We start from the raw sequence: 23,083 nt of genomic DNA on the forward strand, positions 1-23,083 counted from the left end.
TGTGTTGTATCTTGCAGAGAAAATGGATGGGTTCAAAGACCACAGCTTTCTTCCAATCTTCATAGACAAGTAAAGGGAGCTGCCCTTTCTGTGGCAGGTCAAACATCCACATTATAATAATAAAATAAAGAGGCAGGCAGCGATGGAGAAACTTCTGGAGTTGGTGAAGCCGCAGATGCCCACGGCAGACATCAACTATTTAAAAAAATAATAATTTGGTGGCCTGAGCAACACATATAATCGTGAGCATACTAAGGTCCAGAAATCCATGCGATCAGGAGCAGCAGCAGATGACATTTATATCCCCAGGCTGTGGTACTATGAGAGACTTAATTTTCTGGCAGACCAGACTGAAGTCAGGTAATCCCTCTCAACCCTACCTTCCACACTTCCTTCCACCCCAGCTGAGGCTTCTGACGCCCATCCTGGGCCTTCCAGCCAGGAAGATGTGGAGCTTTAGCCAGGTATAGCATTGTTCAACATATTGTCGTAAAATAAATTACGGTAACTTGATGTTATTATTGATTACTAATTTCTGATTTAATAAAGTGTTTTACATATCAATAGACAGTAGTGGCCACAAATGAGTGGGATAAGAATGAAAAATACTGGGGTCAGAATGATAGTCTTTTCTCTTTATTAACATTCAATTTGCAACAGTCATGGGCTAAAAATTGTGTGAGATTGATGAAACAAAAACTAAAACTATGTAATTTTTTCATACAAAGGAAAGCCTTAGCCAGGTGAAGGGTGTGAAATGTGACAGCCAGGAGGTGGCGGGGGGAAGTTGAAGCCAGGAGGTGGCCATGCCCAGTAGGAGCCTCACACAATCTCAGGTCCCTCCCCTCCACCTTCAAACCAAAAGGGCCAGGAAGTGGAGTAATGTGGAGGAGGCAGCGCTCAGGCTGATTAGGCATGCTAATGAGGCCCTCAGAACCAACCCCACTCTCCAAGAGACTGCATACAAAATTCAGCAAATAGAGGAGGGCCAACGCCTCCTGTGTGAGGAAATTATGGCCATCACCCAAAATAAAGGGTTGAGGGGCCAACTCGCACCCAAAACCCACCTGTGTGAGTTGGACCATCCTCCTCCTCCTGCCACATCTCCAATGCCACAGCCTGGAAGGAAGACAAAAAAGTGATGGCCTGGGTTTAGTCTGGTCTGGAAAAAGATGTAGGCTTTTGTATGACCACAGCCTGGGGACATAGATGTCCTCTGCTGCTTTTCCTGATCTCTTGGAGTCCTGGACCGGATTGTGCTCACTGTTATATGGACTCCTCAGGCCACCAATTTTGGCTGGAAAATAGTTAATGTGTGTCCTGGGGTCCAAAGGCTTTGCCAATTTCAGCAGTTTCTCCAGCGTTGCTTTCCTCTTTATTTTGTTATGACCCAGAATAAATGGATATTTTTTTTTCAGAAATACTTGCCTATGTGTTAATCTTCAAAAAGGACAGTTTATTTGTGAGTAGGCAGGTACACTTCAAAAATACAATGTCGAATTAACAAGGGACACCAAGACAAACCAACCTCCTTGAGATTAAAAAAATACAAGATAATAATGGTTTTGTGGTAACTTGACACACAAAACAAGAAAAAATATTAGGGAGATCACTATAAAAAAAAAAGAAAATAGTAGATCTTGATAAAAAAAAAAAATATTAACATTATTATGGGAGATCTGACGAAAAATGTAATAATAATAATAATAATAATAATATTATTATTCATGAGATCACAAGAAATAATAAAGAAATCAGTTTGTGAGAACTGTGAATAAGAGCAGCAAAAGAACTTAAATCTTCTAGCATTATAAAGAAGAAGAGAATGCGCTGCATTAAACTATTTAAAAAATTGCAGCATGACGAATTTGCTATCTCCATTACGAACACTAGTTTGACCAGACCAAGCGCTTCTGTCTCGTAATTTATTCTGAGCATGCATGCCACACATTTTGTTGTCGGAAAATTTGAGAACAAGATCTCAAATTTTATGCGATGGAAAATGTCCAATGGAGCCTACACACGGGTGGAATTTCCGACAAAAGGCTCCGTTTGAAAATTTTCGGTGCATTACAGTCTACACGCTATGGTGCAAATCGTAAAAAAATTATCACATCTGATGTACTGAAGGCCTATCTCATTTCTTGAGACCCTAACAAGCCAGGAAAGTACAAACGCCCCCCCCCCCCCCAAAAATAAATATGAAAGTTCAAAGAAAAACACTGCGCTACCACAATGAAAACAACAGCTACCCTCTAACAAACAAAGTCAAACAAAATATGAAAAGCCACAGTGTAGCGCTAAAGTTATATAAACAGTTCATGTGCATGAAAAATACAAAAAATACAAAGTAAATACTGGAGGAATATAAAATCCCACAACTAATGTGCAATATAGTGAGAATTGATCTTTGTATCGTAAATACTAGAAAAGGACTTCTATCAGTTCTTCCAACAAAAAACTGTCCTCTTATCTTGTTGGATATGAAGATAGATAGGAAAATCTTCTCATAAGAGATCCCAAAATATGAAGAAGGAAAAAGGTGAAACCAGCAACAGCAATCAATTTGATTGAAGCGATGTCTGTGAGCAATCTTCTATAAAAATAAGATGGGTACTCTTACCAGTGGTGTTGGACCCACTTGTCATATGACAGTGGGTCAGTAAGGCTTGTAATCACAGCAGGTTCCAATCAGGCTTTAACCGGATGAATCCTGGTACACGTTCCTTATTTCATCGTCCTAGACCTCAGATGGAGATGGACATTCCCGACAATCACTATCTGGTGGTCTCCAGGTTCCAGGGAAGGCAATGTTTTGAGGACAACATATATCCAAAATCTGATTTTCAAATGGAGCTCATACAAATCATATATGGAGAAAAAGAAAAAGGGCTCTGGATGGTGCAGATCAAACCAGTAGGTTTATTGAAAAATTACAATATACAAATGACTCAAAAATAAAAAGTGATCACGAAATAAAAAATTAAAAAAGCAATGTGGGGTACAAGAAATGCTGCCCGACGTGTTTCGACACAATAGGTCTTCGACAGGGGTATACGACACAATAGGTCTTCGACAGGGGTAAACGACACAATAGGTCTTCGACAGGGGCATCCTGGAAATTCAGGTCCGCACTGTAGCCGTCATCCGGCTATGGGCCGGACGTCAAGTGGTTAATGAAGGTACAACATTTAGTAACATATTGCTATGCTTAGAGGCGCCTCTCTTATTAATATTCTGTAGATCCTGCTGGATTTTGCTTCTAATCACCTTGTGGAGGCTTCTGTTTGTGGATGGACATTTTATAGTTGCACAACCGATCACATTGCTATAATCTTTTTATATGGACTATAAACTGAAGGACCTATGGATAAATGGTTGTGGAATCATTTCCATTATTTCTTATGGGGAAATTTGTTTTGATATGCAAGTGCTTTGGATTACAAGCATATTTCCGTAATGAATTGCGCTCGTTTTACTGTATCAGTTTCGGTTTTGGAAGCACTTGCACGAGTATAGGTACCGATACCAGTATCGGTGCATCTCTAAGGGCCGGTTCACACAGCGAGGCGAGGCGAGGCGACACGGCTCGCCTCGCCTCGCTCCCGCAAGTCGCCCCCATTCAGTACTATGGAACCGTTCTGAGAGGAGCGACTCGAGTCGCTCCGACTCAGAAAAAAGGTTCCTGTACTACTTCGGGGCGACTTCGGGGGCGACTTGCATTGACTTCTATACAGAAGTCCTCTGCAAGTCGCCGCTGAGCTCCCCGCAGGTCGCGGCGAGGTAAGTCGGAGACGCCTCGCCGCGCCTCGCTGTGTGAACCGGCCCTAATAACAATGTCATTTGTGTAGTGTTGTATGACTATTACCAGTTAAAGTAGTGGTGTGTCGAATAGCAAAAAAATGCCCTGGTCATGAAGGGGTAAAACCTTCCACAGGTCATGTGGTAAATTCTTTCTATATATGGTTGTAGCTCTTTTTTTTGTGCCTCGGGTCATCATGGTCTTGCAGTTCCTCTTAGCTTCTACTGTATGAGGTGATTGTGATGAGTGCAGTAGAAGTTAGCACCACCCAGTGGCCGGCAGAGGGAGGAGCATGCTCATCTAAAGGGAAGCTGAGGATACGTTCGGTGACGGAACTCCAGGGCTGCAAACAGCTGTGAGCTGCCGGTGTCGTCTTGTCCGTTCTCTGAGCTCCAGGAATAGAGTGGCCGAAGCTGAGGGCCGCTCTGGGAGGAGGTGAGAGAAGCTCTCTTGTTCCGGCTTTGTGTAAAGGACCGTTATATGCAGATAAAAGGTATGCGGGCTGATTAGGAAGGTTGTCAGTGCTGGAGATGTGAGGAGAGATCACATAGCGGGAGGAAGAGGAGGGAAGCGTCTGTGTGTGCCTGGCTCCATCCTATGAATGTGATGTGTGCTTGTTTACCGATGGAGCCCGGGATTGGCCGCTTCTTATGAGTGGAGGGGAGCCGGCCATGCTTGTCCTCAGCCATGGCTCTCTATGAGAAGAGGTGCTGTCATTGTATTGTAGAGGTGACATTCAGGTAAAGGATGAAGGATGACAGGAGATGGAGGACCTGTGTATGTGAGGTCATTGAATGGAGCCTTGTACAATGTCATGCCCTATAACCACTACAGTCCACAAAATTCACCCAGATCGGTGCCCTGACCGCCCACCTATGGAGGTCCTCACATTTTTGCAGCTATAATGCAGTTCTAAGGCTCTGTAAACCCCCATGAAGGTGTGATCATGCGTGTCTTGGTGCGTCATGTTTAGGGTAGACTCATTCATTTTAATGGGCAGCCCTAAGTACAAAAATTGCACAGAGGCGCTTCCAGTTTTGGCATGCAATTTCTCATGCATGTTAGCAAAGTGTGATGGAGGGCTCATTACAAGGGGCAATTTAATGTCCGATGCATGCCCATACCCCTTGGTGTTTAGGGTTCGCCACCTTCATCCCTTTTAAATCTGAACACGTTAATTACACAGGTTCTGGGGCTAATTTAATGCAGATAAAGCACTAAGTGAGTTTAATTAACACCTTAATCAACCACAGAACCTGCGTAATATGTGTTCAGGTTGAAAGGAATGAGGTGGCAATCCTATTGGCGTTGCGTGCAGGCAACCCATAGAAGTGGATGCACAGGCAGCGGCTGCATGGACACAATCGCATGTCAAGTTTTAATATGTGCGTAGGAACGGATCAGAACACAGGCACTGTGTGTTGGGATTCATGCTCCTGGCCCAATGTCAAACTTTGTTGTGCGATTGAGTGGTTCTTATGTTTTGAGTAGAATAAGGAGGAATTTAATGTCTGTAAGGTTTTTGGTCTAGGTTTACACTTTTGTGTGAGTCAGGAACACTCTCAAAATCGTGTTCCTGATCTGCAGGCAAGACCTGCAGAAGTGCCATTAATTCTTAATGGTAACTCCATGTATTGGAAAATTTGGCATGTTTTCATGCATGTCAAATTCAGCTTGGTGAAAAAGAATATGGGACAATTCTCCCCCCCCCCCCCCCGCACACGTTTATGTGGGTAGGCAAGTCCATTAAAATTAATAGGCTGCCTACCCACAGGTCACACACAAACAAAAGCCCACTCACAGTATATTTTCTGCAGGAAGGCGACACGAGCAGGTACATGATGCAGCCTCTTCCGGATTGTGGCCCCTGGTACCCGTTCGATATGCGAGCACATAATCACAATGTCAACAAAGCTGATATGAATTCATTTTATTTATGACAGCTGTGAGTCCTATAGTGATGCTGTAATTGGCCCATATGATAGCTGTGGTCCAATCACAGCACACAATAGTAAACCAAAGCTGGTATGAATGTAACCCCCTCATGACAGTTCAAAACATTGCTGCTACAGTGACCATCACTGTAACAGCAATTAAATTGTAAAAAAAAAAAGGGAAAAAAAAAAAAAAAGAAAAATCTCTTAACTCCCCCACACCCTATGCAATTAATTGAATAAAAAATTATATTGGTTTTTTTTTTATATACTGTCACCAGTCAGTATCCCCGATTTACCACCATTATATTTAATTTTCCAAAAAATTGTGAAAAAAAAAATTACAACATCAAAAAGCTCACCATGCTTCTTACTAAATACCTTGGACTGTCTACTAACCAAAAAGGGGCAATTTGGGGGGGTATTTGTACTTTCCTGGCTTGTTGGTGCCGGTTCACACAGGGACGTCCTGTCAGGTGACTTGGCTGCCTAACAAGGCACACTCCATGCAGTGCAATGGAACCGTTCTAATTAGGGGTGCACCGAATTGTTTTTTTTTTTTTTGGTGCCGAAACCGATACCGAAAATGAAAAATACACTAGGCTGAGAACTGAAACCGATACCGAAACATATTTAAAAAAAAAAAATTTTTTTATAAGGGAGATGGTCAGAGACTGGGGACGTGGTACAGGAGATGGTCAGAGACTGGGGACGTGGTACAGGAGATCAATTCAGCCTCACCAGTGTCCCCCATTTTGCAGCCAGTGTCCCCCCATTTTGCAGCCAGCCTGTGAAAGATGGCCTGGTCATGAAGGGGGGGGTAAATCCTCTGGTCAAGTGAATAGAAGTACCTGTAATAAATAATATAGCAATGAATACACTTGAGAAGCATTTTTTTATTTCGTCCTAAAATCATTTCCCTACAGCTCGGACTGCACAGATAAATACAAAGGATGATAAAAACAAAGCTCCAAGGTTCCTGGTGAAGCTGGCATAGCTGCAGTAGAATCGCTCCTGAGTCCCGCCTCGCCATTCATTCTAATACTAAGATCACATGATCACAGCCATCAACCGTCTGTCACTGTTATAATCCAACAGGAGGAGCTGTGCCACAACGGCAGCCAACCACAGCTCGCCACTCTTCGTCAGTAGAGGGGAGCAGCTGAGCCTGCATTCCTATTGGTGGTTGGGTGAAGAGGTTGTATTGGTTGTGTGGGCGGGAATACAGGAGGTAAGGAAGTGTTGTTGCCAGTATACAGCTGTTGGGTGACGCTGTAATTCTCGGTGTCCGGGCTTAGCACACAGGTATGCATGTGATGTGAGCACGGCTCCTTATTACATGGGCCACTGTTCTCAGGAGCTCTCTCTTTGATAGACAGATCATCCGTCCAATCCTGTGGGTGATCTATCTATCAAGGTGCCCGGATAAGTGGGAGGGGCTGTATGTGACGGCGTGCAGCCGGGAACACACAGCTATTGAAATGGAAGCTGTGATGTTCCCGGCGCTGTGATCAAGCAAGCGGCGGAGGTGGCTCTCCTGCACTATAGGACACCCCCATGATGGGTGGCACCGGGGGCGGAACCCTGACCCCCCACCCAGGCCACGCCCCATTTTCGGCTCCATTATCTGCCGTTTTTCTCTTTCGGCAAATTGCCGAAAAGGGCATTTTCAGCCGATATGTTTCGGCGGCCAAAATTTCCCTGCATCCCTAATTATAATTAAAGCGGGATTCCGCTGCGTTTTTTTTTTTTTTTTTTTCTTACCTGTGTCACTGGTGGGCGATTCCTACCGTCTCTTAGCAGTCACGATCGGCGTGTTTTTGACCCCCGGCGTGACGATTTTATTGCAATGGGAAACTTTTAAAAAAGCAGTCCGGCGGTTTCCATTTTTACTGTGGGCGTCTGAAGCCCACGGGCATTTACTTCCTGTATGCGATGACGCTGGGCTCCCAGCATCCACCGCTCCATCTCGCGCATGCTCACTGATAGCAGTGAGCAGCGCTGTAAAAGTTTCTGGTTGCCATCAACCAAAATGGCAATTTCGGACACGCCCTCGTCACGTGACCGGCGTCCTCCTTCCGAAATCTCACGATATTTCAGCATTACTATGTCCCCCCATGGATTCTTGGGAAATAGCTAAGAAATTTCCCAGGGACCATTGCGAGGCCGATGACCACGCCTACTCCCACGGGAGGACAGCCCGGAAGTCGGCACAAACATCACAAATATAAGGTAAGCACTGAATAATATTTTATTTCAATGTTCATTACTGTAACTATGTTAACATGCGATTTAGATAAGAAGTTAAAATTTTAGGTACAAAACTGCTTTAAGTTGCTCCGACTTAAAAAAAAAAAAAAAAAGTTCTTGCACTACTTTGGGGCGCCCTCAGAGCGGCTTGCATTGACTTCAATCAAAGAAGTCATTTGCCAGCCGCTCTGTGGGGCGGCTTCAGAGTTGGACGACTCTGTGTGAACTGGCACTTAGGCTCGGTTCACACAGGGGCGACTTAGCCGCCTGACAAGTCGCGCTCCGTTCTGTACTATGGAACCGTTCTAATAGGAGCGACTCAAGTCGCTCAGACTTAGAAAAAAGGTTCCTGTACTACTTTTGGGGCGACTTGCATTGACTTCTATACAGAAGTTGTTTTGCAAGTCGCCGCTGAAGTTGTTTGCAGGTCGCGTCTGTGAGTCACGCTGCAAGTCGTGCCGCCCCTGTGTGAACCGAGCCTAAGGCTGCTTTCACACTGGGGCGGTATTCAGGCGTTACAGTGCTAAAAATAGCGCCTGTGTAGCGCCTGAAAAAAACCGGCCCCTTTCACTCCAGTGTGAAAGCCAGAGGGCTTTCACACTGGAGCGATGCTCTGGCAGGACGGTGAAAAAAGTCCTGCTAGCCGCATCTTTGGAGCGGTGTATTCACCGCTCCTAAACCGCTCCTACCCATTGAAATCAATGGGATACCGCCGGCAAAGCGCCGCTGCAGCGGCGCTTTGCGGGCGGGTTTAACCCTTTTTCGGCCGCTAGCGGGGGTTAAAACCACCCCGCTAGCGCCCGCAGACCGCCGCTAAAACGACGGTAAAGCGCCGCTAAAAATAGCGGCACTTTACCGCCGACGCCGCTCCCGCCCCAGTGTGAAAGCAGCCTAAGTGTCTCAAGAAATGAGCTGGGCCATCAGTATATCAGGTGTGGTATATATTCAATGATTGTCACCATAGCTTGTAGACTCTAATCCAGGCCATACACAGTTGAATTTTGAACAAATTTTCTTTTCAAAATCAGTTTGTTTTTCCAAAAAATTTCTAACATGTTCCATTCCTCAAATTTGATTTGTGCATAAAAATCGGCTGTTGCTGCGGGCTACTAATGGTGCGAAATTCATACGAAAATTCTTAGATACGATTTTCGAAAGAAAATTCTTTCGAAATTCAAACCTTGTATGGCCGGCATTACTTTTACAAAGACCAAATAATATACACTGATTTGGGTTATTTTTACCAAAGATATGTAGTATTCAAACTTTATGAAGAAAAATTACTAATCTGCAAAATTTTAGAGCATTTGTATGCTATAATTAATGCATTTTTTTTTTTTTGGACTATAAATAAAAAAAATATCTAGTGTTAAACACCAAAAGAAACCTCTTTCTGTGAAAAAAGGACAAAAATTTCATATGGGTACAATGTTGCATGACTGAGTAATATTGTCATTCAAATTGTGAGAGCACTGAAAGCTGAAAATTGGCCAGGTTAGGAAGGGGGTCTAACTGCCCAGTAGGCAAGTGGTTAAAGGGGAACTAAACAGTATCTGAGTACCACAAACCGAAAATGCTATTTTAATTCATTTTAAAAATTCAAAGCAAAGTCACCCATCCGTCGTCATGCTTTTTGTGGAGCAATCACCTTGAAAAACACCCCCTAGCATTTTTAGCCATGGCCTTGTTTGAATAAGACCACATTCACACCTGAGCGTTAGCATGTCGCCTGAAGCTCTAACAAGTCCCGGACCCTTTTTTGTTGCTCGAATTGAGCAGATTTGGGCGTTTTTCTTCTTTTAACATTGGTGACCTTTTGCCCTGCACAAAATTGCGGCAAATCACGGTAAAAAACGCCAGTAAATTTGTGCGATTTTCTGCTTGAAAGCGATACGCTCAGGTGTGAATGCAGCCTAAGGGTAGATTGGTGCAGCATTTACTTCCTGGAATCCATCTACCCTTAGACCAGGCATACAGACAGAATTGTGTGCTTAGTTTAGCAGGCTCCCCCTCCAGATGAAAGAAAAACAATAACCCATGAAGACTCCTGGGAAGTTTGACATCATTTGGCCTAGGCCAGAAAGCTGGAAGCGTCTAAAGAAATGTTTTAAAACAAGTATTATATCATTTCCTATCTTTTTACTAATGCTAACAGAGGATTAGGAATAGTTACTGTTGATTGAGAGAGTTTTTAGTTCCGCTTTAATCTAATAATTAACAACCAAATAATTCCATCTCTCTGAGGTTTTTACATGAAAAGATGTGCCGACAAAAACATTTCTTGTTACTAAAACCCCAGTTTTGTTTTGTACTACAAAAATAACAGTTGGAAGCTGGTTTTGGACTGGATGATAAGGTTGACAGGAAATGTTCCATGTATCACACTTTTCATAGATAAACTTCATAGAGGGTTATTTAAGCAAAGCAGTCTGGGAGATTTCCACATTACAGATCCTGTTCGTCCGATAGATGCTTTGAATAGCCTGGAGTTACTTGCAATGACTTCCGAGTGGCAGCTTTATAATGTTACTAAAGATTACATTCACAGAAATTCACCTGTGGATTTGATTTGCTTGGTAAATCGTGAAAGTTTTGTCTTGTCAGTGCAGCCTTATCAGTGAAGGAGAAAACTTACTTATTTACAAAATTTTATAATGGAAACAGAAAAGATGTGTGTGGTGTGTTTTTTTTTTTTTTTTACCAAAAAATGAAAACCGGAGAGGTTATCCAATACCAAAAGTGCCCTGTATTGAAATGGTTAAAACAAACTAATATCAAATGTTTTAAATCTTTATTATTTTTGATCAAAAATGGTGTGGGATATTTGGGGGAGGTTCTGCCAATCATAGCATGTTTCACGCCCCTTCGGCCTGTGTATTGTTTTGTATGTGCTTAGAATTACAGGGAGGTTACACCTCCATCAAGCAACATGTAATCTGCCACCCCAATTGTGTATAGCTGTTTAGTAGGCATGGAGGAGGAGTAGGGAGTGGGCTCTCCTTTATCCGGGCTGTATACGCCCACGTGTGACTCTATCGTCACATGGGCTGCACAGATAAGAAAACAGAGGAAATAAACTGCTTAGAAGGAAATGAAAAAATGGAGTATGCGCAGTAGATTTGGCAATCACAGGCCGCAGTGGGGACGCAGATCAGGAGGTAGGACAGTAAACAGCAGAATCAACCAGTTATTTTGCAGAATACAAATAAGTGTGTAAACTGTTGTTTCTGCGAACAGAAGCTAGAATCTACTGTAAATACATACCGGTATGTCGCTACCTCTTGGACTCACGTAAAAGTGTAAAGATTCATTCACCCCTGCGCCTGTGTGTGATTTGTGTCTAAAGCATGTCTGCTGGTATGTGTTGTGCGCCTGCATTGCAATATGTTGCAGTGTTTGCACTTTTTTTTTTTTTTTTTTCCTTCAAACTTTGTCAGTTGACAACGGTTCATTCAACTCTTTGCACCACAGCATGTTGTGATGCTCTGTCATGCATTGTAATATAATGTTCACATAGAAAGCAATTGTTTTCCTTGTCTCTTTGTAACAAACCTGCATTTAATCAGTGTAGCTCAATAGATCTTGCGTGATCAAGTGCCAAGAGTTAGGCCTCATTCATACGGACTCTGAGGCTCATAGTCCACAAATGGGGTGTCACCAGATGCTGCGTGCAGCCAATGTAAGTGTTTAGGGAAGCGGCGACAGCATGGACACAGCTGCTAGTCCCAGTTTGATGGATATGCAGGTGAACATCCCAAATGCAGACAGCGTTCATTTGGGGCCGCTTACCCACATGCCTGTCAAATTGGGACAAGCGGCTGTGTCTGTTGCACCCCCTTATGCTTTGCCTGCATGCAGTACCAGGTGGTTTAAGCCATATAAACACAAGGCCTGTTCATAGACTACAGGGCTTGTGGAACAGTAGTCCAATTAACACAACATAACAGAGTATATTACAAGCCCACTTACACCTGCCATTCCTCTGGTATAAGCTTAACTAGAATGGTGTTGGAGGTTCTACAGGGTGGACAGTGTTGCCCCCCTTATGAGGTTAAAGGCATTTGGCCACTTAGGCCTGAGCACTGCATCCTGGGAAGTTTGTCACATTTGATCAATACCTGGTATGTATGAGTGACAGATGGGATAATTTCCCCAATAGTTAGCCATAGGTTAGCCATTACATGACATTTAGTAGAATGATGCAGAACCTTGTGTTTCATGTCCATGCCCTAATATTTGTAGCAGGTTGCTTTGAAAAGAGTCATAGGTTTAGTCGAAACTCATTAAGACTTCTTAGAAATTGTTGTGTAATCCACGCTAGCTATGCGATTCTTGTTTGTCCTTTGACCTTTAGACTTTCATTCCAGAAATACTTTGGAACACTTTATTGGTTATCCATTCTGTAAACAGTAATGTTTTTTAAGTAAAGTAAATCATTTCCATGTATATGGAATGTTAAATGTTCCCTATTACTTTTCTATAAAATAAATAAATAAATAGTAAACCATTTAAATTTTTTTATTTTGTTCAGACACGGTGGGCTATTTTTATTTTTTTTAAAGTTTATAAAAATGTTTGCATGGCTCGTTGCAGACCCCAACTGTCATTTTCTGACAAAGGCTAGATAGAAAAGAGAATGTGGGGTTTTGGGTTCAGTGACCTAGAATATGATTTTTTTACAAACCCCTTGATAATCAAGTAATACCAACATATCATGCAATTTAAAAATCTGCACAGTTAACTCCCTTACATTTTTTATCTCTACCACCCCATGATTCCTTCCCCTAAAGTGATTGTAAACCTCTGACATGAAATAAGAACAAAGCGCATCCTTCCATAGTGGGAGCTTGTCTCCATCCAAAGCCCTAAGACTGTTTTCACACTGAAAGCATCAGCCATTAGCGCTAAAATGCTGCTAGTTTTAGTGGGGCTTTATCGTTGTTTTAAGCAGCACTTTTGAGCCGCTAGTGGGTGCTTTTAACCCCAGTGCATTTTTTTTTTTTTCTTCATGAAATGCAATTGACAGTAGGTTGCATGGATTTCAATGGCAAAGTTCACATCATTGCAGTGCGTTGATGTTCCAGTACAGACAACAAAAGTAAAACATGCTGCAATTTTTTCCTGCAAGGAACTTCATAGTTTCATAGTTAGTTTCATAGTTAGTTAGGTTGAATAAAGGCACCAGTCCATCTAGTTCAACCTGAGTGAGTGTCTACAATTGTCCCCATCCCTGTACATTGCACACTCATGTTGGTCCCTACCTTCAAGGAGCCCACAATCCAAGGCCCCCATTTATATACTAGGGCCAATTTTGAACAGAAGCCAATTTACCTACCTGCATGTCTTTGGATTTGCACTGGAACTCATTAGAAAGGCATCATAAACTCACCAGAATGCATTAAAAATTGCAAGCAGGAATGCATCAGTGGTGTGAACTGGGCCCAAGGTAAAAAAACAAAACAAACTGGGTGCAGCCCCCCCCCACTATACTTACCTGAGCCCGATTGTGATACAGCACTGTGTATGAGAGAAGCACTTATCTGCTCTGTCTCCTCACAGGGCAGAGTAATTACAGTGGGAGCCATTGGCACAAGTGCCCTAATAGCAAGTGGCTTGGTATGGAGGCACCCTAGGAAGAGAAGGAACTGAGAGCCCCAGCGGGAGACCCCAGAAGAGGAGGAGGCTCGAGGCTGCTATGCGCAAAACCATTGCACAGAGCATGCAATTATAACATTTTTTGAAATGTATTTTTTAATTAAAACAACCTTTAGAATCACAGGGCCGTCCAGCTGTAATACATCTGTGTTTTAGGCAGCCTGTCCGTCTATGGCAGGCTGCTGGGGGACAGGACTTGGGCTGCATTCACACCTGAGCATAGCGTTTTCAAGCAGAAAATCGTGCAAATTTTTACCGCGATTCGCGGCATCTTTACCGCGATTTTGTGCAGGGCAAAAGGTCATCAATGTTAAAAGAAGAAAAACACCCAAATCTGCTCGATTCGAGCGACAAAAAAGGCTCTGGAACTTGTTTGAGCTTCAGGCGACATGGAGCGGAGATGTGAACCATCTCCATTGAGAATAATAGATTTTTTTTTCCCCTCTAGTGTTTTGTAGCTTCAAGCTACAAAATGCTCAGATGTGAATGCAGCCTAAATGTGGTACCATTGTTTAGGGCCCTGTGCATTCATGGATAATGGTCCTGAATGCAGGTCTTCTTATTACTACCATTGCTTGGATTTGCTGAACTACTAGTGAATATTGTGTTGTGTATAGGCAGTATTAGTAGAGGGCAGACAAAATGAGGCACATGCACAATGTACGAATAAAATTGTGAGGGGTAAAAGTTGTGAACCATTTGTAAGGCTGGATTCACACCTATGCATTTTTAATGCTTTTTGCATTTTGCAGAATGTGTTTTGTAGGAAACCATGGTAAATGGACTGTAGTAAAAATCTGCAAAAAGCACTAAAACTGCATAGGTGTGAATCCAGCCTAAATTCTGGATTCCTGTCAGCGGCCCCCAAAATGTAGTCTGATGATCATCCAAACCATAAGACTACTATAAAAAAAAGCCACGTTTTGTATTGCCATGCCACCACTAGACAATCATGCTTTTGGTGAAAAATACATGGACCTCTACATACTACATATAATGGTTTAAGTTGTAAAATGTTTCAATGTTCAGTAATAACTGATGCAGCTGTTATTTTAAAGAGTTGTCTTTTATGCTCTTCTAATAATTACATTTTATTAGCAATTTTTATGCTGAAACCCAGGAAATGTCAAAGGTTTCACAGACTTTTTCTAACAAGCGTAGATGATTAATATACTGCATTTTATTAGGTTTATTATTGCTCAACATGCGTGTTTAATGACTTGTTGGCCATCACTTAACTGTTTCCTTTATCATTTTTTGTGCCATTCTACTTAAGAGCACTTAAGTGTATCTGAGTATTAATGCCTGAAAGAAGTAATTGTACAGATGAGTGAGTTTATTATCTGGGTGGACTGAACTGGAGCCCAAAGCATTTATATACGTAAAAAATAAATAATGCAAGCTGAGCACTGATCCCCATTGTACGGGTACATGCTGAGCACTAACAATCAATGTAAGGGTGCACACTTAACACTGACAACCATTTTGAGGGTGCATGATTTTATTTAAATTTTTTTGTGTTTTACTGTTTAAATGATAAAATGTTTCTCAATTGACATTAATACTATTTGCAGTAGTCAATTTTGTTTGTTTTTTTTTTAACATTCAGTTTTGGCTGAATTTCACAGGTTCACTCAAGCTAGTGCTTATACAACATTCAGCAATCTCTCTTCATTGGACTGAAATATGTGTTTTTCTAACATTAAAGAGCCAGGGTCACCTTGCAAATTCAGGACAAAGTGACAATATCTGTGTCACTACCAGCTGGTTTCTAGACCTGAGCAGTGTCACGGGGGAGGAGGTGTATATTCCTCCATACCTGGAAGTTGGATATTGTAGATGGCTACTGAGGAAGGAGCGGTAATATAGGAATTGAACTTGACAGTGTTGAAATTGCTTTACATGAATTGTTTCAGTGCATCCTTCTCAATAAAATGTGGATATATAAATATTTAAGAGAAGCATGGGAATTATTACTTTTTTTTTTTTTCCCCCATATTCATACTTGCCTAGGTGGATGCGGCATCAGATCAATGCTGTATCTGCCCCCCCCCCCCCCCCGCTACCTTTGCACTGAGAACTGAGCTACCGAACATTGCCGATGGCTCAGTTCTCTCACCTTCCAGAGCAGAGAGATGCTGCCTTTCAGTCAACATCTCTCTTGCTCTACTCCTCCACACTCATTGGAGCGCTGAGCTGTGGAGGGGCAGTGATTGGCCATCTCAACGGCTCGCTGAGAGGCTAAGACTGCCACCAGTCAAGGTAGCTGGCGGATCCAGACTTCCTAAGTTGGGATCACGTGCTTCCTCGACTGGTTCCAGTGATGTCAGCAGAGAGCGGACTTCAGACTGCTCTCTGCTGAAAACAGGTCGCAGGAGTGTAAAATGGATTGGACTTCTGTGACTCGTAGGAGAAGCCCAGCCTAAAAAGCTCAGGCTGGACGCCTCATTTAAACAGTATAACATTAATAGGAAGATCCAGCAAGGAAGACCACTACACTTGTAGATTTATGCGATCAGTGTTGCAAGTCACATGGGGTTAAAGGGCCAGATCCAGTTTGTTGAGCTGTTAATAAAACTACAACCTTCTGAAGGATGTTGGGTCTTGTGATACTGGTACATGAATTTGATTTAAAATAAAATGTGTGCACAATTATTAGGCAAGTGAGTATTTTGACTAAATCATAATTTTTATGCATGTTGTCCAACTCCAAGCTTTATAAATGTGAATGCTTATTGGATTTAAGTATGGGAGCCTGAAACCTGACCAACACTGAACAAGACACACAGACTCTGCCAAGAAATATCTGAAGACAGATTTTTCAAAGGTTTTATGAACTGATGAATTTAGAGTGACTCTTGACGGACCGGATGGATGGGCCTGTGGCTGGATAAGTAATGGGCACAGAGCTCTGCTTCGACTCAGGCGCCAGCAACGTGGAGGTGAGGTACTGGTATGGGCTGGTATTATTTAAGATGAGGTAGTTGGATCTTTTTTGAGCTGACGATTGTTCAAAATTAACCCCCCAAACCTAATGCCAGTCTTCAGAAGACACTTACCACTGCTTGAAGTATAGGAAAGTCTGCATCTTTCAAGCAGGCCATGATATTTATGCTAGGGGTGCACCGAATGGGTTTTTTGGTGCCGAAACCGATACCGAAAATGAAAAATACAGTAGGCCGAAAACCGATACCGAAACAGCACCGATACCGAAAATGACTGTTTTTAAAAAATATTTTCATACAGCAGATGGTCAGAGACTGGGGACATATTACAGGAGATGGTCAGAGACTGCAGGCATGGTACAGGAGATGGTCAGAGACTGCAGGCATGGTACAGGAGATGGTCAGAGACTGCAGGCATGGTACAGGAGATGGTCAGAGACTGCGGACATGGTACAGGAGATGGTCAGAGACTGTGAACATGGTACAGGAGAGATCAAAGCAGCCTCACCAGTTCCCCCTCAGATGCAGCCTGCCTGCTAAAAATACATGCACAGTGTTTTCCATGTATACCAATGGCTTTAGTTCACACCATGCAGTCAGTTTCCGGTGCAGAAACTGACTGCATGGTGTGAACTAGAGCCATTGGAATACATGGAAAACACTGTGCATGCACAAAAAAAAAAAAAAAAAAAAAGCACACGGAACTGCATCTGGTGTGAACTGGCCCCCCAAGCAAGCTACCTGGTTCCGTTCCAACAGACTTCTATTGGGAATACTCATATCGTTGCCTCTACTAGCAATAACTTAACCCTTCCCCATTCTATCACATGGTGATAAAAACCTAGCTGGGTCAAAATCAAGACTATTATTATTATTTTTTTTTTTATATGGCAAATAAAGGGAGTACAGCCTTTGTCCTGTGACCTGGTTTATATAGCATGGCTCCATTCACACAAGTGGCCAGAGGTAGATAGTTTCAGACTTGTACTTTATTTTTATTTTTTTGGGCCAGTTTGATATATGCAGTAAGCAGCATGTTGCATCAAGTACCAATGTGGTCTCTGTAATCAATTTGATTAGTTCTATTACTTTGTCCTAAAAAGGGATGATTAAGGCACACTGCCACCAAATATGTATTAAGGATCCAATGTAACACATGCATCTCCACTTACCCATGCCCGGATCTCGGTGACACACGGAGATGACCGCACTGTCGGGCGGGAGGAAAGGAGGAGGGGGGATGGAGGACGAGCCAGGAAAACACCCGTGCAATGGGCGGCACCAGGGGGCGGAGCCCCGCCCCCATTTTCGGCCCCATTATCGGCAAGATTTTCCTTTCGGCAATTTGCCGAAAACACCATTTGCGGCCGATATGTTTCGGCGGCCGAAATTTCGGTGCATCCCTAATTAATGCAGGACAATGCTCCATCGCATGCATCAAAGTACCGAATTTATCGGCGTATCATACGCACATTCATTTTAAGAGGGAAGTTTCAGGAAAAAACGTAATTTAAAATAAGGGTCACAGCCCATCAGTGCACCCTGCTCAGTGCCATCTGCAGCCTCTAAATTGCCCAACCATACAGCCTGTTCAGTGCCCATCTACAGCCTCGTCGGTGTTGGATTACACAGAGCTGCGATTTCCTGTGTACTCGGCGATCAGTCACTCAGTGTCGCCTCCCTGCCTCGGTGGGGCTGAGCAGCTGGGCATTCCCTGGGAGGTCGATTCGGGGGGTCCTTCAACTCCCTATCTTCCCCCTTTGCAGCATGGGCTGCTGAGTGGTGTGTGTGCCATAGACGGGCTCCCCGGGGGGCTTTCACCTGGTGGTGACTGCGCTGGATAGCTGTTCCCTGGATTTGTGCAGGTCTCTCTCTCCTGAGGTGTCTGGAAGCTGTGTCTTCATTGCATACAGTGCTTGGCGGCCATGTTTGGTGTGACCAGGGAGCAGCAGTTTCCATTTTACTGTAGTCCGGTGGCCATTTTTCCTGTGATTATGTCCTTTTTATACTGGATGCTTGGCTGCCAATTTGTTGAAGCCTGAACACGTTTTTCAGCTTCAGCGCTATTCAGAACAGCTCAGCACAGCGCGGTTTGCGCTCCTCCTATGCATCTGGGAGCTGACACAGGCACACCTAGCTGGATGGTGCAGAACTAGGTCAGGGTGAGGAGTCCTGCGGGAGGAGCCCTTCAGCCAGCAGCAGTTAGGAGGGTGGGACCATTACAGTCCTAAGTCCCCAACAGGTGGCAGACAGGTTGGGGTCAGCATGGCTTCAGAAACTGGTGTTTCTTCCCCTGAAATCCAGGCAATTGCAACCAGTTCGCCTGCAGACAGTGCAGTGCCTCTGGACGCTTTGTCGGCAGTCCTTAAATTCGTTTGTCGCCAAGATGGTGCGTGGGCACAAAGGTGGTAAAAAATGGCCCCTGCCCCCCCTCCTCCCCCGTCCTCCGGGGAGAGCTGACGCAGACTCGAGCCCTGCTGAGGCTGGTGACCCCTGTTCTGTCATTTCAGATGACGCTGACCAGGACCGTTCAGACAGTGAGGATGAGTCCCCGTCCCCGTCTGGGTCCGTGCGCGACAAAGCGCATGTTGGAGCACTTATCACAGCTGTGCATGATACCCTGAAAGTTCAGGAGCCAGCAGATCCCTCCGCTGATGTAGCGGTCCCTTTTGGGTCCCGTAAGCCAGCCCGTACACCTAAGGTGTTCCCGTATCTGACTTATTTTGATAAGTTCATATACAAGGAATGGAGTCGACCGCAACAGACCTTTTCAGTCCCCAAGTACATGGTGGTGCGTTACCCCTTTTGAGGAAAGCCTTCTCAAAAAGTGGTCGGCTCCTCTGGTCGTGGACCCCCCCCCCCCCCCCAGTATCCAGGTTAAACAAAGTAACCATGATCCCTGTAGAGGGGACGTCTGCTTTTAAGGGCCCCGCAGACAGGAAGGCCGAGGCAGTGGCTCATTCCTTGTTTACGGTTGTGGGGTCAGCAATGCGACCAGTACTGGCATCCGCACTCAGACACTTACTGAGTGGGCAAAACTTTTTCACTGCGAATTGGGGGAGCAACAGGCTTCCGCTGTCTGTGGGGAACTTGGCTAAAATGCTGGTCGGCTGACCAGGCATCTAAGAAAGCCCTGACGGATCTACCCTTCCTTGACGAACGCCTCATTAGATGACACTATTAAAAATGGCACAGGTGGTAAGAGTACGCTTCTTCCACAGGCCAGGAAGGCGAAGGCTAAGGAGCCACGCCGTAGGCAAGGGCCCTCCCTTTTTTATTTTTTATTTTTTTCTGCTCAAACGGCTTTTTCATCCTCCCAGGGCTTCGGCTAAGCGTCCCCAGCCTGACAGGACAACTTCTGAAGGACAAAAGCGTCCCTGGAACCACAAGCCTGCGCGCAAAAGTGCTACCGCATGAAGGTTTGCCCCACCCGCAACACGGGTGGGGGGATCGCCTCCCGGGAGTTTGCAGCCCAGTGGGCTTCTTTGCTGTCCGACAAATGGGTCTGCGATCTGATTTCCTCAGGCTACAACATAGAGTTTCTCTCTTGGCCACAAAACAGATTCTTCCCCTTCAGCATTCCCGGGCTTGCCGGGAGGCCCTATTGGGGGCAGTAAGGGACCTACTGAGTCACGGGGTGATAGTACTTGTTCTGGAGTTGGACCGCTTCCAGGGGCTCTACTCAAATCTGTTTGTAGTCCCCAAAAAGGAAGGGGGCTGTCCAGTTTTGGACCTAAAAAGCCCTCAATTGCTTTGTAAAAGTACAGAGGTTCAGAATGGAATCGGTTCGCTAAGTAGTCGCTGCATTCCATCAAGGCGGCTCCCTGGCGTATTTGGACATCCAGGATGCGTACCTGCACATCAGAAATTTCTGCGATTTGCAGTCGGGGAAGCCCGCTACCAGGTTGTGGCTCTCCCTTTTGGCTTGGCATCAGCCCCCCGAGTCTTTACCAAGGTATTGGCTCCTGTTTTGGCGTTGCTGCGACAACATGGGATCACGATCGTGGGTTACCTAGATGATCTCCTCCTGAGAGCATCTTCCTCCTCCAGAGTTAGAGGAGGATGTGGCGATCACCATGCAGACCCTGCAGGAATTTGGGTGGCTGTTGAACCTAAAAAAGTCGGTGATGGTACCTAGGTTTACTGCTGGTCTCCATGGAAATGAGTATTCTCCCTTCAGACAAGCTGTAGACTCTCAGAGCTGCAGTAAAACTGCTGATGAACCGCAGGTGGTTGTTGCTATGCTTCTGCATGCAAGTCCTGGGACTCATGGTGGCCCCCTTTGAGGCAGTACCATATGCCCAGTTTGGGACAGATGGGACAAATCTCTGTTGTCCCTGGATCAGCAGATTCAGGTGAGCCAGTTAGTCAGGGATTCCCTGCTCTGGTGGCTGAGGTCCCCGGCACTTCGGTCTGGAAAGTCATTCCTACCTCGGAAATGGACTGAGATCACAACGGACACCAGCCTAACCGGCTGGAGTGGAGTAATGGGAGTTCAGTCGACCCAGGGCCTCTGGTCGGTGGAGGAATGCAAGTTGCTGATCAATGTGCTCGAGCTGATGGTGATCAGGCTATGCCTCTCCACGTGGTCGATTTTTATTTTTTTTTTTTAAAGTTCGAGGGCTTCAGATCAGGATCCAGTCAGACAACGTCACGGTGGTGGCATATGTCAATCACCAAGGAGGAACAAGAAGCTTGGCTGCTGCACGGGAGGTCACTCGCATCCTTCAGTGGGCAGAGCGACATGTACCGGCCCTATTGGCCATGTACATCCCGGGAGTGGAGAACTTGAAGACGGACTTTCTAAGTCGCCAAATGCTGGACCCAGGAGAATGGGTGTTGCATCCGGAGGTGTTCAGGCTTCTGTGCCTGCGATGGGGCACACCAGACGTGGATCTTCTGGCTTCTCGTCTCAATCGGAAGGTAACGAGATTCGTGTCCAGGACAAGAGATCCTTGGGCAGACGCATCAGACATGCTGGTGGCTCAGTGGGATCAATACCAGGTGATCTATGCCTTTCCTGTTGAAACTGTTACCACCTCTGCTCCGCAGAGTGGCGGCCGAGGGGATTCCAGTAATTCTGATTGCCCCAGCGCCCCTGGTACGCAGACCTAGTGCACCTTGTGGCGGATGCCCCATGGCGACTGCCGTTACGAGAGGACCTGCTGTCTCAAGGTCCGATTCTCCATCCTGCTTTACCATCGCTGGTTTTAATGGCATGGCTGTTGAGAGCCAGGTGTTGAACTGGGGTCTTTCGGACTTGGTGATTCCAACTATGCTGAGAGCATGGAAATCATCTTCTCGGAAGGTATATAATCATACCTGAAGGGCCTACATCTCCATGTGTGAGGAGAAAGGATGGCATCCGCGCTCCTTTTCTATATCTAGGATCCTGCTGTTTCTACAGCAAGGAGTAGACCAGAAATTGGCTTTAAGCACCATTAAGGGACAGATATCAGCTTTGGCTGTCTTTTTTTATTTTTTTTAGGTGGTGTTGCGTCCGCAACCTTCTTTTGTGCCGAAGGTGGTTTCGGCGTTCCACATTAATGAAGACATTGTGTTCTCATCTCTGTGTCCTAAACCGACACATCCTAAAGAGGTGGCCCTCCATTCCCTGGACGTGGTTCGGGCTCTGAGGGTGTATTTGTTTGCTACAGCTCCCTTTCAGAAGTCGGACTCCTTGTTTCAGTGGCTGGTCTGAATAAAACGCATGGTGGTCTCGTTGGCCACCATTTCCAGGTGGATCAGACAGATTGTAGTACAGTCCTACGCAGGTCATGACCCACTCCACCAGGGCACTAGGAACGTCTTGGGCCTTCCGACATCAAGCTTCTGTTGCTCAAGTGTGTAAAGCGACGACTTGGTCGTTTGTCCACACCTTTACAAAATTCTACAAGGTAGATGTCCGTGCATTGGCTGATGCCTGTTTTGGCGACCAAAGTTTTGCAGGAGGCCATGTAATTGCAATTGCACTTACGTTTTTTTTTTTTCCCCTGGTTTTAAGAAATGCGCTGTTGCATTTGTTACCGCAAGTTAGGAGGCGGGGTAAAGTTTGGTGTGTGTGTGTGTGTGTGTGTGTGTGTGTGTGTGTGTGTGTGTGTGTGTGTGTGTGTGTGTGTGTTTTTTTTTTTTTTTTTTTTTTTTTTTTTTTTTTTTTTTTTTTTTTTTTGCTAGTTCCCGCATGCCATTTTGGGTGAAGTTTTTAAGCCATTTGGCACTGCTTGGGGACGTCCCGATGGTCTAAAAGGAGCTATGTCAGTCGGTGAATGTATGTTGCTGGACTTTGAGTGGTTATACCATAAAGATGCCTGCAGGTTTAGGTATCATCCTGGCATCTTTCTTTTCAGCCAGTGGTCAGCTTTCATGTAAAAGCAATCCTAGTGGCTAATTAGCCTCTAGACTGCTTTTAACAAGCAGCGGGAGGGCATGTTCCATCTTCCACGGTTTTCTCTGGCTCTCCTGCCCCAACGGGGAACCTGAGAATGCAGCTGGTGGTT

At 44.8% G+C, this 23,083-nt stretch overlaps 1 protein-coding gene across 2 annotated transcripts in view; it reads left to right on the plus strand.

The window, feature by feature from the left end:
* Positions 1–4,083: 4,083 nt before the first annotated feature.
* The window catches only part of ABAT (4-aminobutyrate aminotransferase), a 375,139-nt gene continuing 356,139 nt past the window's right edge, over positions 4,084–23,083 (plus strand). Inside the window, exon 1 of one of the 2 annotated variants that reach the window (XM_077448835.1) lies at positions 4,084–4,237. The gene's annotated coding sequence lies outside the window, so the exon portion shown is untranslated. Of the gene's footprint in view, positions 4,296–23,083 lie in introns of both variants that reach the window. The other variant, XM_077448834.1, reaches the window with a different exon arrangement.

This window comes from Lithobates pipiens, unplaced genomic scaffold (genome assembly GCF_037356315.1).
Source record: "Lithobates pipiens isolate NorthernLeopardFrog02 unplaced genomic scaffold, aLitPip1_a1.2 Scaffold_22, whole genome shotgun sequence".
Lineage (NCBI taxonomy): Eukaryota > Metazoa > Chordata > Amphibia > Anura > Ranidae > Lithobates > Lithobates pipiens.